This window comes from Leopardus geoffroyi, chromosome C3, assembly GCF_018350155.1.
Source record: "Leopardus geoffroyi isolate Oge1 chromosome C3, O.geoffroyi_Oge1_pat1.0, whole genome shotgun sequence".
Lineage (NCBI taxonomy): Eukaryota > Metazoa > Chordata > Mammalia > Carnivora > Felidae > Leopardus > Leopardus geoffroyi.
In genome coordinates, this window is record NC_059338.1 from 25,278,852 (window position 1) to 25,289,029 (window position 10,178).

The following is a 10,178-nucleotide window of genomic DNA, read 5'->3' on the forward strand; positions in this document are numbered from 1 at the left end:
GGCCAGATTTCATTCTTTCTCATTGCCACGTAGTATATAAACCACCATTTCTTTATCCATTCATCAGTTGATGGACATTTAGGCTCTTGCCACAACTCATAAGGTTTTTTAAAGTGAAGTCATATAAATAATTAGGCAAAGCACTTAACAGAAGTTCCTTTCTGTGGTAAACAACAAATGATAGCGATCTATACTTTTATTCTCGGAAAGAAAGTTAGAAAGCCATTCTCGAGGCTGAGTCCGGCTCAGGGTTCTATGACCCTCGATGTATCATCGGCTCACTGTGGAAATACGTTTGTGGCGGTAGCTGCTGCTTGGGGTTGTGTTAAGAACACAAAGCCCTGCTGTCACTCAAGATTTGGGGACACACAAGAGTGATTTCCTAACTGGACTGTCCATGTCCTCCACATTGACCTGCTAATGTCAACTACACTTCTCTCTGCTCCCGACTCTGCCATGATCTCTAAGTGATCAACTCGAGCTACAGTTAACCTACAGGAATCAAGACAAATCTCCGCACTTTGATTATCCTCTCACACGAACCCGTTGTAGTTATGGCAGCAGCCAGAGTTGTGCAAACTTCACGAAGCTCTGTTCTTTTGCATGGACCACTCTTGGACCAGAACCTTCCACGAGCCTCTCTGAGGCTCACAGGATCATGTAGTTATTAAGGATCATTGAACATGATGTATTTTGGGTCCTCCACTTGTGCACTCTCTCTAGACAGTGTTAGAATAATAGGAAGTCCGCTTGACTTGGACCTCAGTGCCCTAGAGATCTGAGGCATTTGACCTCTCTGGACTGTATTTTCCTCATCTAGAACTGGAAGGGGTTGTAGTTAGATCATCCACGACTCTGCTCTAAATAGCAAAGAATTATTGGGGGTCTCTGTCTTATTCTTCTCCATGTCCCGGGTTGCCAGAACTCTGCCTGCACTTGTAATAGGTACTTGACAAATGTCTGTGGCGTGGATAAGAGAGTGAATGAGTTTGAGGGCTCTGGGGTATGCCAGGGGCTCATGCACTACCTGACTGCACGCACACACTTGCCGAAGATGAGCTGAGGATTCACCCGCAAAAGCGCTTAGCCTGCTCCGGCTCGGAGGCCCCGGGAATGTGTTCCTCACACAGTCCCCCGTCATCTGCGGAGCCCCATATGATATGGCTCTCCTCTCTCTGCTTTGAGCCTAACAGACTCCAGCCCCAAAGGCAGGATCCGAGGGGAGATCAGAACAGTGATAAATGAAGTTATAATACCTGTAACATCAACAGGAAGCTATTTTTGATAGTTTATCACCTGCTGGAGTGGCTGATGGACCTCGATAACATGCTTTCCCTTCCCCGCCCCGGACAGTTCGTAAGACAGCATCCCCTCCAAAGCCCTTTTCTGTGCGATGTCTCCAACATCTGTGGGACCCAGTGTGTCCCAGAGAACGCAGCTACTCTCTACAGGAGAGCATTTTCTCTCCCCATCTTTAACGGTGTGTCAACAGGAAGAGGAATTTTCAGGCAAAGAGAAAACACCCTGCTCACTATGCAATCATTTTCCTAGTCCGTTTTTCCGAATCCATTTCCTGATCCATTTTCTATAATACTTCCCCTGCCTACTTGCTCTTTAAAAATACTGTTCCAAATTGTTTTCCGCACTGTAACAAAGGAGCTTTTAAAACCCACAGCTCTGGTGATGGCATCCTCTGCCAAAGCCTCCCATGGCCTCCCATTGCACTTAGGATGAAATCCAAGATCCTGACTAAGATCCAGAAGGCTCCCACTATCTGGCAGTCACCGCCCTTTTAGCCGTATCTCAGGTATTTTGCTTGCTTTTCTCTCTTCATCCTTTTCCAGGCTCCCTCTCTCCCCAGGGTGTCTGCTCAGGCGGCTCCCTCGGGGCCCAAAAAGTTTTCAGGCATTTTTTTAAAGATTTTATTTTTAAGTAATCTCTACACTCAACGTGGGGCTTGAACTCACAACCCCAAGATCAAGAGTTGCAAACTCCTGAGCCAGCCAGGTGCCCCCTCATGGTATTTTTTTAAGTTTATTTTATTTATTTTGAGAGAGAGAGAGAGAGCAGAGGAGGGGCAGAGAGAGGGAGAGACAGAAGCCCAAGCAGGCTCTATGCTGTTAGTGCAGAGCCTGACGCGGGGCTCAAACTCACAAACCATGAGGTCATGACCCGAGCCAAGATAGATTAACTGACTAAGCCACCTAGATATCCCTTCGTGGTATGTTTAATGGCTGCCTAATATCCCACTTTGCTAGTATAACCCAAATTCAAACCATTCCTTGGGTCATCCCTCAATTGTTTCCAGTGTTTTTACTATTGCAGACAACACCATCATGGATAACTTTGTACACACTGATTTTTTCCCCCTTAGTTCAGACTATTTCCTTAGGATTCAGTTCTTGAAGTGAATATCTACGTTCAAGGAAAGTGCCCTTATGGTTTTTGAATCACTTTGCCCTTCTACTTGCAGAAGATGTATTCCAGTAGCAGGATTGGAGTGAGCCCATTATCTACAATCTGGAGAGCAATGAACGATCATTTTTCAGTAATGACAGAGTGTTATTGCCACAAAGGCTTTAGTTTACTTTTTTCAAATCTGTTTATCATTAGTAATAAAATGTTTTATTATTTAATGAGTGTCAGCAACTGTACCACTTGCTTTCTTTACACTAATCCATTTAACCCCCACAACAAACTTATAAGGAGGATACTATTTTAAAATGAAGAAGCTGGGGTCGTCTGGGTGGCTCAGTCAGTTGAGCATTGGATTCTCAATTCCAGCGCCGGTCATGGGCTCATGGTTTGTGAGTTCGAGCCCCACATCAGGTTCTGTGCTGACAGCTCCAAGCCTGGAGCCTGCTTCAGATTCTGTGTCTCCGTCTCTGCCCCTCCCCAGCTTGTGCTGTCTCTTTGTCTCTCTCAAAAAAAAAAAAAAAAAAATTAAAAAAATTTTAATAATAAAATAAAATAAAGAAGCTGAAACTTGGGGAGGTTCCCAAATTCAGGGTTGTAGTAACTAGCAGAACCAGGATTCAAACTCAGAACTTTTATTATCATTTTGAAAACCACTTGCTTTCTGCAATATTTGCATACTTTCTATACCCCCTAATGGATGTTCTGCATCGGCAAGTAGGTTGACACTCAACGCCATGGGGTTGTGCAGTGCACAACCCTAAGTTCACATGACAAGCACCAAGCCCTGCACCTTCCCAGAGTCAACAGTCTATGGCCAGGAGCTTCTTGCCCCTGGCCACCCCCTCCACTCCTCTCCTCCCTTTCAGTTCAAACTTTTTATTGATTTGTGACCTCAGTCTATACCCTAAAGTTTGACCTCAGTGACAGATGCACTGAGATGCCCACGTCCCCGAATTGCTTAAGAATTAATGAGTTCACGTGAAGCACTCCATTCATTGCAAAACACTCTGCAAACATTAGGTTTTAATATCTTTTCCATTTTTAAAGTTTATTTATTTATTTTGAGAGACAGCATAAGCAGGGGAGGGGCAGAGAGAGGTGGGAGAGAGAGAATCCCAAGCAGGCTCCGCACTGTCAGCGCAGAGACCGATGTGGGACTCAAATGCATGACCTGTGACATCATGACCTGAGCCGAAATCAAGACTTGGACACTTAACCCACTGAACCTATTACCTCTTAAAAATAACATAGATGGGGCGCCTGGGTGGCTTGGTCGGTTAAGCATCCGACTTCGGCTCAGGTCATGATCTCACGGTCCGTGAGTTCGAGCCCTGCGTCGGGCTCTGTGCTGACAGCTCAGAGCCTGGAGCCTGTTTCAGATTCTGTGTCTCCCTCTCTCTCTGCTCTTCCCCTGTTCATGCTCTGTCTTTCTCTGTCTCAAAAATAAATAAACGTTAAAAAAAAATTAAAAAAAAATAATAAAATATAATAAAATAGAAATGGAGAGCAACTGCTACTGAGAGCAGGGCTCCTTCTGGGGTGATGAAAGTTGTTCTAAAAATGATCGTGGCGCTGGTTATGTGCCTCTGTGGGCAGACTGCAAACTGTGGCACTGAATTGTATGGTAAGTGAATTCGACCTCAATTAAGCTGGTATTAAAAAAAATTATTCTAGAAAAAATCAAGGGCTTTCCTACCATGACCACTGTGTTGTTCTCCCCTAAATGGTTCTACCACTCATTCATCCTGCGGATGTTTCTGGATAGTCCATGATGCGCCTGGCCTTATGCTAAGCACTTGGAATACAGAGTAAAGAAGATAGACGTGGTCACTATCCTCAAGGGATTGGGATCATAGACTCCAGATAAGAAATCACACAAAGGTGTGGTGAGTGCTATATTCTGGAAAGTAAAAGGGAGTCAGGAAACAGACCCAGAGGCTCATCACAGTCTTTGTTAGAGAAACCCTAGCTTCTATCTACAGTTTGAGATGGACATTTCAGTGGCCTCAGCAAGCAGATGTCCCTGAAGCCTTTGGGAGTAGAATGAAGGGATGGAGGTCCTGGGAGAGAGCCTTGTGGTGCTCCAACATCAGAAGGACAGGCGGAGACCCCCAAATCATGGAAAAGACACAGGAGGTATGAGACAGCAATTCATAGACACCAGGTCTCAGGGAACATTCATCTAACATGTTCCGGCCCCTGTATGTCCCCCCATTTTCCTCATGCAGTCAGGATTGTCCCAGCTGGTGTGTTTCCAGGGGGTGTCAGTGAATTTCCTAGATCAAGGTTTGTTTTTAAACATTTTTTCATGTTTATTTATTTTTGAGAGAGAGAGACAGAATGTGGGCAGGGGAGGGGCAGAGAGAGGGAGACACAGAATTTGAAGCAGGTCCAGGCTCTGAGCTGTCAGCACAGCATCAGGCTCGAACCCATGAATTGTGAGATCATGACCTGAGCTGAAGTCAGATGCTCAACCGACTGCACCACCCAGGCGCCCCTACTAGATCAAGTTTTGAACATCTACGCCAAGAAACGTGTTTTCAGAGTATATTAGAGGAGTCCACTATTTTTCCAAAGCCTGAAATACATTTTTTTCTAAAAACAAGGATCCTCGTCAGTTTCATTAAGTTTGGGATACTCGATGTTTACACATCGAGTGTGTCCTTTCTTCCATCTAGACTAGCCCACCCGGTGCACAAACTGTCTTCTACTTTTTTGTGTCTGTTTTAGCTTCCCACTTAGATGATCAGCTCCTAAGGAAGTGAAAAATTGGGGGTCATGTGATTTATTTATTTGTCGAGTTCCTTTTTATGAGAAGCTGCTGCTAAATGATACTTGAGGCAGGTTTGGAAACAAAAAACAAAAAACACTACCCGTGTTAATGGATAATGGCCACTCCCTTCGAGTGATGGCAACATAGTCCTGCTGATTCTAGTTCACTCGACTACTAGTCAATGAGAAATAACTCCTTAGAACATAATCAATTGTATTAACCAGCCGATAATAACTCTTCACATTTTCTATAGCATCTTATAGTTTACAGAATATTTTCATATAACATCATCGGACAACTCCTGTTGAGGTAGTCATTATTATTTCCATTTTAGAGATGAGAAAAGGCTGGACATTAGTTAACTTGGTAAGGGTTGTACACAATCAGCGAACAGCTGGGTTACGCTGTCAGCTCAGTGGTAACCCAAGGGGGTGATGCAGGTGACAGTGGGAGCTGTCCATCTGGGAGGCAGGTGTTAAAGGGGTGTGTTGTCTATAGAGGATTTTATTTTTTTAATTTTTAAAAGTTTATTTATTTTTGAGAGAGAGACAGAAAGAGATTGAGAGCATAGCAGGGAAAGAGCAGAGAGAGAATCTCAAGCAGGCTCTACACTGTCAGTGCAAAGCCCTATGCGGGGCTCATGAACTCATGAACTGTGAGATCATGACCTGAGCCAAAACCACGAGTCAGATGCTTAACCGACTGAGCCACCCAGGTGCCCTGCAGGGGATTTTAAAACAATGAAACTAAAAGCAGTCTGCTTTTGTTATCACCCTCTGCCAATAATTCTAAATAATGTCAGTGATAAAATACTCCTCCCTGCTGGGCACTGAGAAGCTGGTTTTTTCTATCCTGTAATAGAAATATTAAGAGAGCAAGTAAACCTCTTTTCCAGTCACACAGAGAGATTTCTCTTAGGACTTTGCAAAGTATTTCATGTTCCAGATCCCTGTCCTTGTTAAAACAGATACATTTTCTTTGAGGGTTTTCAGGGCCCTGCAGAATTGTACTTTTCCAGGGGAAATAACAATGGCCAAAACGTCTAGAAGCTCCTCCACCTACTTAACAGAATTTCCCAAGAATCTTCCAGAAGAACAGCATCAATTCACTCATTCAGCAAAATGCACTGAGCAGCTCCTCAGAGACTGATGCAGGAGCCATGGGTGCGGGTGGGTAACAGAGAGAGGAAGACAGCTACCCCCTCCAGGCTGGTGATCTGTGGACAATTTCTGAGGATGAGCTGGAGGAATTTATCTTAGAGCCCAAGGCCTGGGCACATAGCTCACTTGATCTCCAGACCTTAGCTGGAGATGTCCAGAATTCTCCCATCTGAAGTGGGAAGGGAAGCTTGCTCCAAAGTCACAAACATTGATTTAGTATTGGAGTCCTAGCTGTTAGCTCAGACCCAAGGGGTTTCCTGGGACCTGGAATTCTCGATGCTAAAACCAGTACCATCCCCAGCCAATCAAGATGGTTGGTCATCCTCCCTTCTAGTTGCTAAGATGTCTTAATCACTATTAAGTGTTCGTTTTACTGTTGTTAGAATCACCACGGGTACCAAGATTGGGGCAGAGAGAGCTGGGCAATATCTGTATTTTAGCCTAGGAGCCAGCACCAAGGCAGACTCACACACGAGCTCTAGGAAGACCCTGGGGCAGCCATCCTCAAGAGCAGTGTTACTGACATTTTTTGTGCAGGCTAATTCTAGCTTCCAGAGGGTCATACAATGCATGGTAGGATATTTAGCAGCATCCCTGGCCTCTACCCAGTGTGTCCCAGTAGCACACACACACACACACACACACACACACACACACACCATCTCATTGTGATAATCAAAAATGTCACCTGATATCTTCAAATGTCCCCTGGAAGGGGTATGAAATTTCTCCCAGCTGACACCTGCTGCTCTACAGACATGTCTCTTGTTGCCTCATTAAGAATTGGAAGCCCTCGTGCAGAAATCAAGGCTGGTAGAGGGGGCGTCTTGGCTTCGAGCTGGACACAGTCACCCCACTTGCCCCCATGAAAGTCTAAAGGCTACTCTGCACTCTCCCTGGGCAGAAGCAGAGCTAGCCTGGTCCCTGGGGACCTTCTGTGACAGTGTGACCCCTAGGCAGTTGCCCCCTTATTCCAGCTCTTCCCACAAGGTGTTACAAGAAATAATTCCTGCCCTATGGGATGCTCCTTGGGCATATGAACAGTTTAAAGGATGCTACATAGCTATTCACCAAGCACATTACATATTGGAGGCTCCAAGAAGTCTTGCCATAAAGATACCTGTTTAAATTTTACATCTCAGATTTATGTGGAGGTCAGTCTATCCATTAAGATTTAAATACCATTGGCTCACTATTCTAGCTGTTGGAAACTCTGGGGCCCTCCCTGAGATTTCCGAGAATTTCCAGAGGGTTTGTGTTCCTGTACTCACTTCCAGCTGAATTCAGCCCCTCCCCGAATTGTCCAACTCATTCATATAGCACCTTTGACCACTTCCTTCTTATTCGTGCTCTATGCTGACCAAGATGTGGGTTTCAGTCCCCTTTCTCCTTCCCCAAAATACCCACATTGGGCATTGCTGTGTTAAGCAGGCTTTACTGAGGTTTGCGCTGGTAAAAATCTTTTATGTGATTTTAGCCCCTCTTCCCCTCAAAATTTTCCTTGTTATCCCCCAACACAGCCTCCTCCACCCCCACCCAACTCCTTCTCATTTTATTGTATAAGGCATCCTCACTTTCCCCTCCTTACTTGGCCTTAGACCTACCTTTGCACCCTCAAAGTCTTGTTAATGGATGACCACACGCTTTACCATCCAAATTATGACACTTTTATTTTTTATTGTCAAACGATCCTTTATTGAAATAGTTTCCTTTGTAATTCTTAACCAGCTGGACATTCCGCTGAACCACTATTGAGGTCATCTATGATGTCATGAGGGTGGCGGCCATCAACGCTGCAGCCCACAGATTGGGCAGTCCCAGGATCTCTTTAATGGTTCCAGAGAGTTCTCTGGCTAACGATCGGTGCTGCCTCTATCAGGCAATGTTGACAATCTCATCAAAGGTGATATTTCCACTGTGTTCAATGTTTTTCTGCTTCTTTCTGTCTCTCAGGGGTTCCTTGAGGGCTTTGATAACCAGGGCAGAGGCAGAAGGTGCCACTTTAACCTGGGCCTGTCGGTTCTGAACGGTCAGTTTCAATGTAATCCTCAGACCCTTCCGATCATCAGTTGTCTTGGCAACCTTTTTTGGAGACAGACCCCGTGGGCCGATCTTCGGGGCCAGGGCAGATGTGGCACCGACTTTGGCAGTGGTGCACCTCAGGTATAGGACTTTGATTTCCTTGGGGTCAAACTTAGGCGGCCTGGTGGAGGGGGCTGGTGTCAGATGGACCCGGATTCGGGGTGACCAAAGACAGTTGAACTTTTGCCTCCTCCGAGCCAAGAGTCAAAAGCCAAACTATGACACTTTCGAGTGAAAGGCAGTCTCATGATAACGTCGCTGGGACAACAGGCGTGCAGCGGGAAGCTCCCTGGCAAACCAGGGCATGGGATAACCATACATCTCTGCTAACACAAAGGGCTGTCTACTCCTGGACTTGCCCTCGATTGACACAGAAAAGGTGGCAGAGGGTTGGAAATGTTAGTGCTTCCTTCTCTTCCTCTCCTCAGTCCCTACGAATGCAGTGGAGCCATAGAGTATGGTGCTATTGACATGAACCCAGCCAGCCTTCTTAGAAGACGAGCAGTGGCTTCCATCAGCTTTGGTTTTAAGGGAAAATTTCTTTTTCTCCGCCGTTCTTTGCTTATTCATCATTACCCAAACTCATTTGGTCACAGATCCATTTAATCTTTCCATCCCTACATCCATTAATGTCTCCCATAACTAGGACACGCTGGGGAACTGGCTACCTGGCCACTGGCATTGTCTTGGGTGATGACAAGGTTAGGGTGGAGTGAAGACAAGGCCTGAGGTTCTGGGGTCCCCTGTAAGTGAGGAGAACGCTGGAGATTAATAGAGAAGAGCAGCAGAGTGTAGAGTGGTGCAGCCAGAGGCACAATCCCCCCGCCCCAAACCAGGCTGCTGTTATGAACATAACACTCCATGGAACATGCTGTGGCAAGTGCTACCTTGGATACCTGATTCCCAAACCCAGGTGCTGATTTGTTACACACCCCTCATCTCCTCACGTCGCTTCCCTTCCCCTCCAGACACACGCACCGCCTTGCTCCTCTTTGACCATGCAAGGCATACTTCCACCTCAGGGCCTTTGCATTTGCTCTTCCTTCTGCCCAGAATGCTCTTCCCTATTTACCCCCTCTGCATTTAGGGCGAGGGACGGGGAGGCCTTCCCTGACCGTCCGATGCAAAACAGCACCCCGCCCCCACTCGCTCTTCCCTACATTCCCTGATTTGCTTTATTTTGCTCCGTAGCACATGCCATCACCTGCCTGTCTGTGTATTTGCCTGTCTGTCCCTTGACTGTTTCCCCCTTGGAGAAGGTAAGCTCTATGGGGGGTGAGGTTTTGTCCCTTGGGTTCACGGCTGTATTCCCAGAGTCTAGAACATGGTGATGTTTAACACACGTTTTTAAATAAAGAAAAGAAGGGGTGACTCAGTTGTGATTCCAGACATCTTCCAAAGTTCCCACAAGAGCAGTCCCTGGTTAGCGGCGACAGGTAGCCCACTTTGGCTAGGCGCTCCTTCCCCGGGTGGCCCTCCGTGCCTGCGGGCGCTCACCAGGTCTTGCTCCCTCAGTCAGAAGCGCCTCATGTGTCCCTGCTGCCCCTCCCACCACCGCCCCCCACTTGTATATTGCCCAGCAGTTCTGTCAGGCAGACGTACAAGGTAGGCAGCTCTTCACGCGTCAGGGGCAGGGTTTTAATTCTTGATAACGCAGAATAGGAGAGACACAACCAAGAAGCAGAGCCCTGAATAGCATGAACCCTCCTCCCCAACCCTAGCCTCGGGAGGGGTGAGAACTAGAA

The 10,178-nt window shown here is 46.4% G+C and overlaps 1 pseudogene; it reads right to left on the reverse strand.

The window, feature by feature from the left end:
* Nucleotides 1-8,029: 8,029 nt before the first annotated feature.
* LOC123586793 lies at nucleotides 8,030-8,625 on the reverse strand (annotated as a pseudogene).
* Between the last annotated feature and the right edge of the window lie 1,553 nt (nucleotides 8,626-10,178).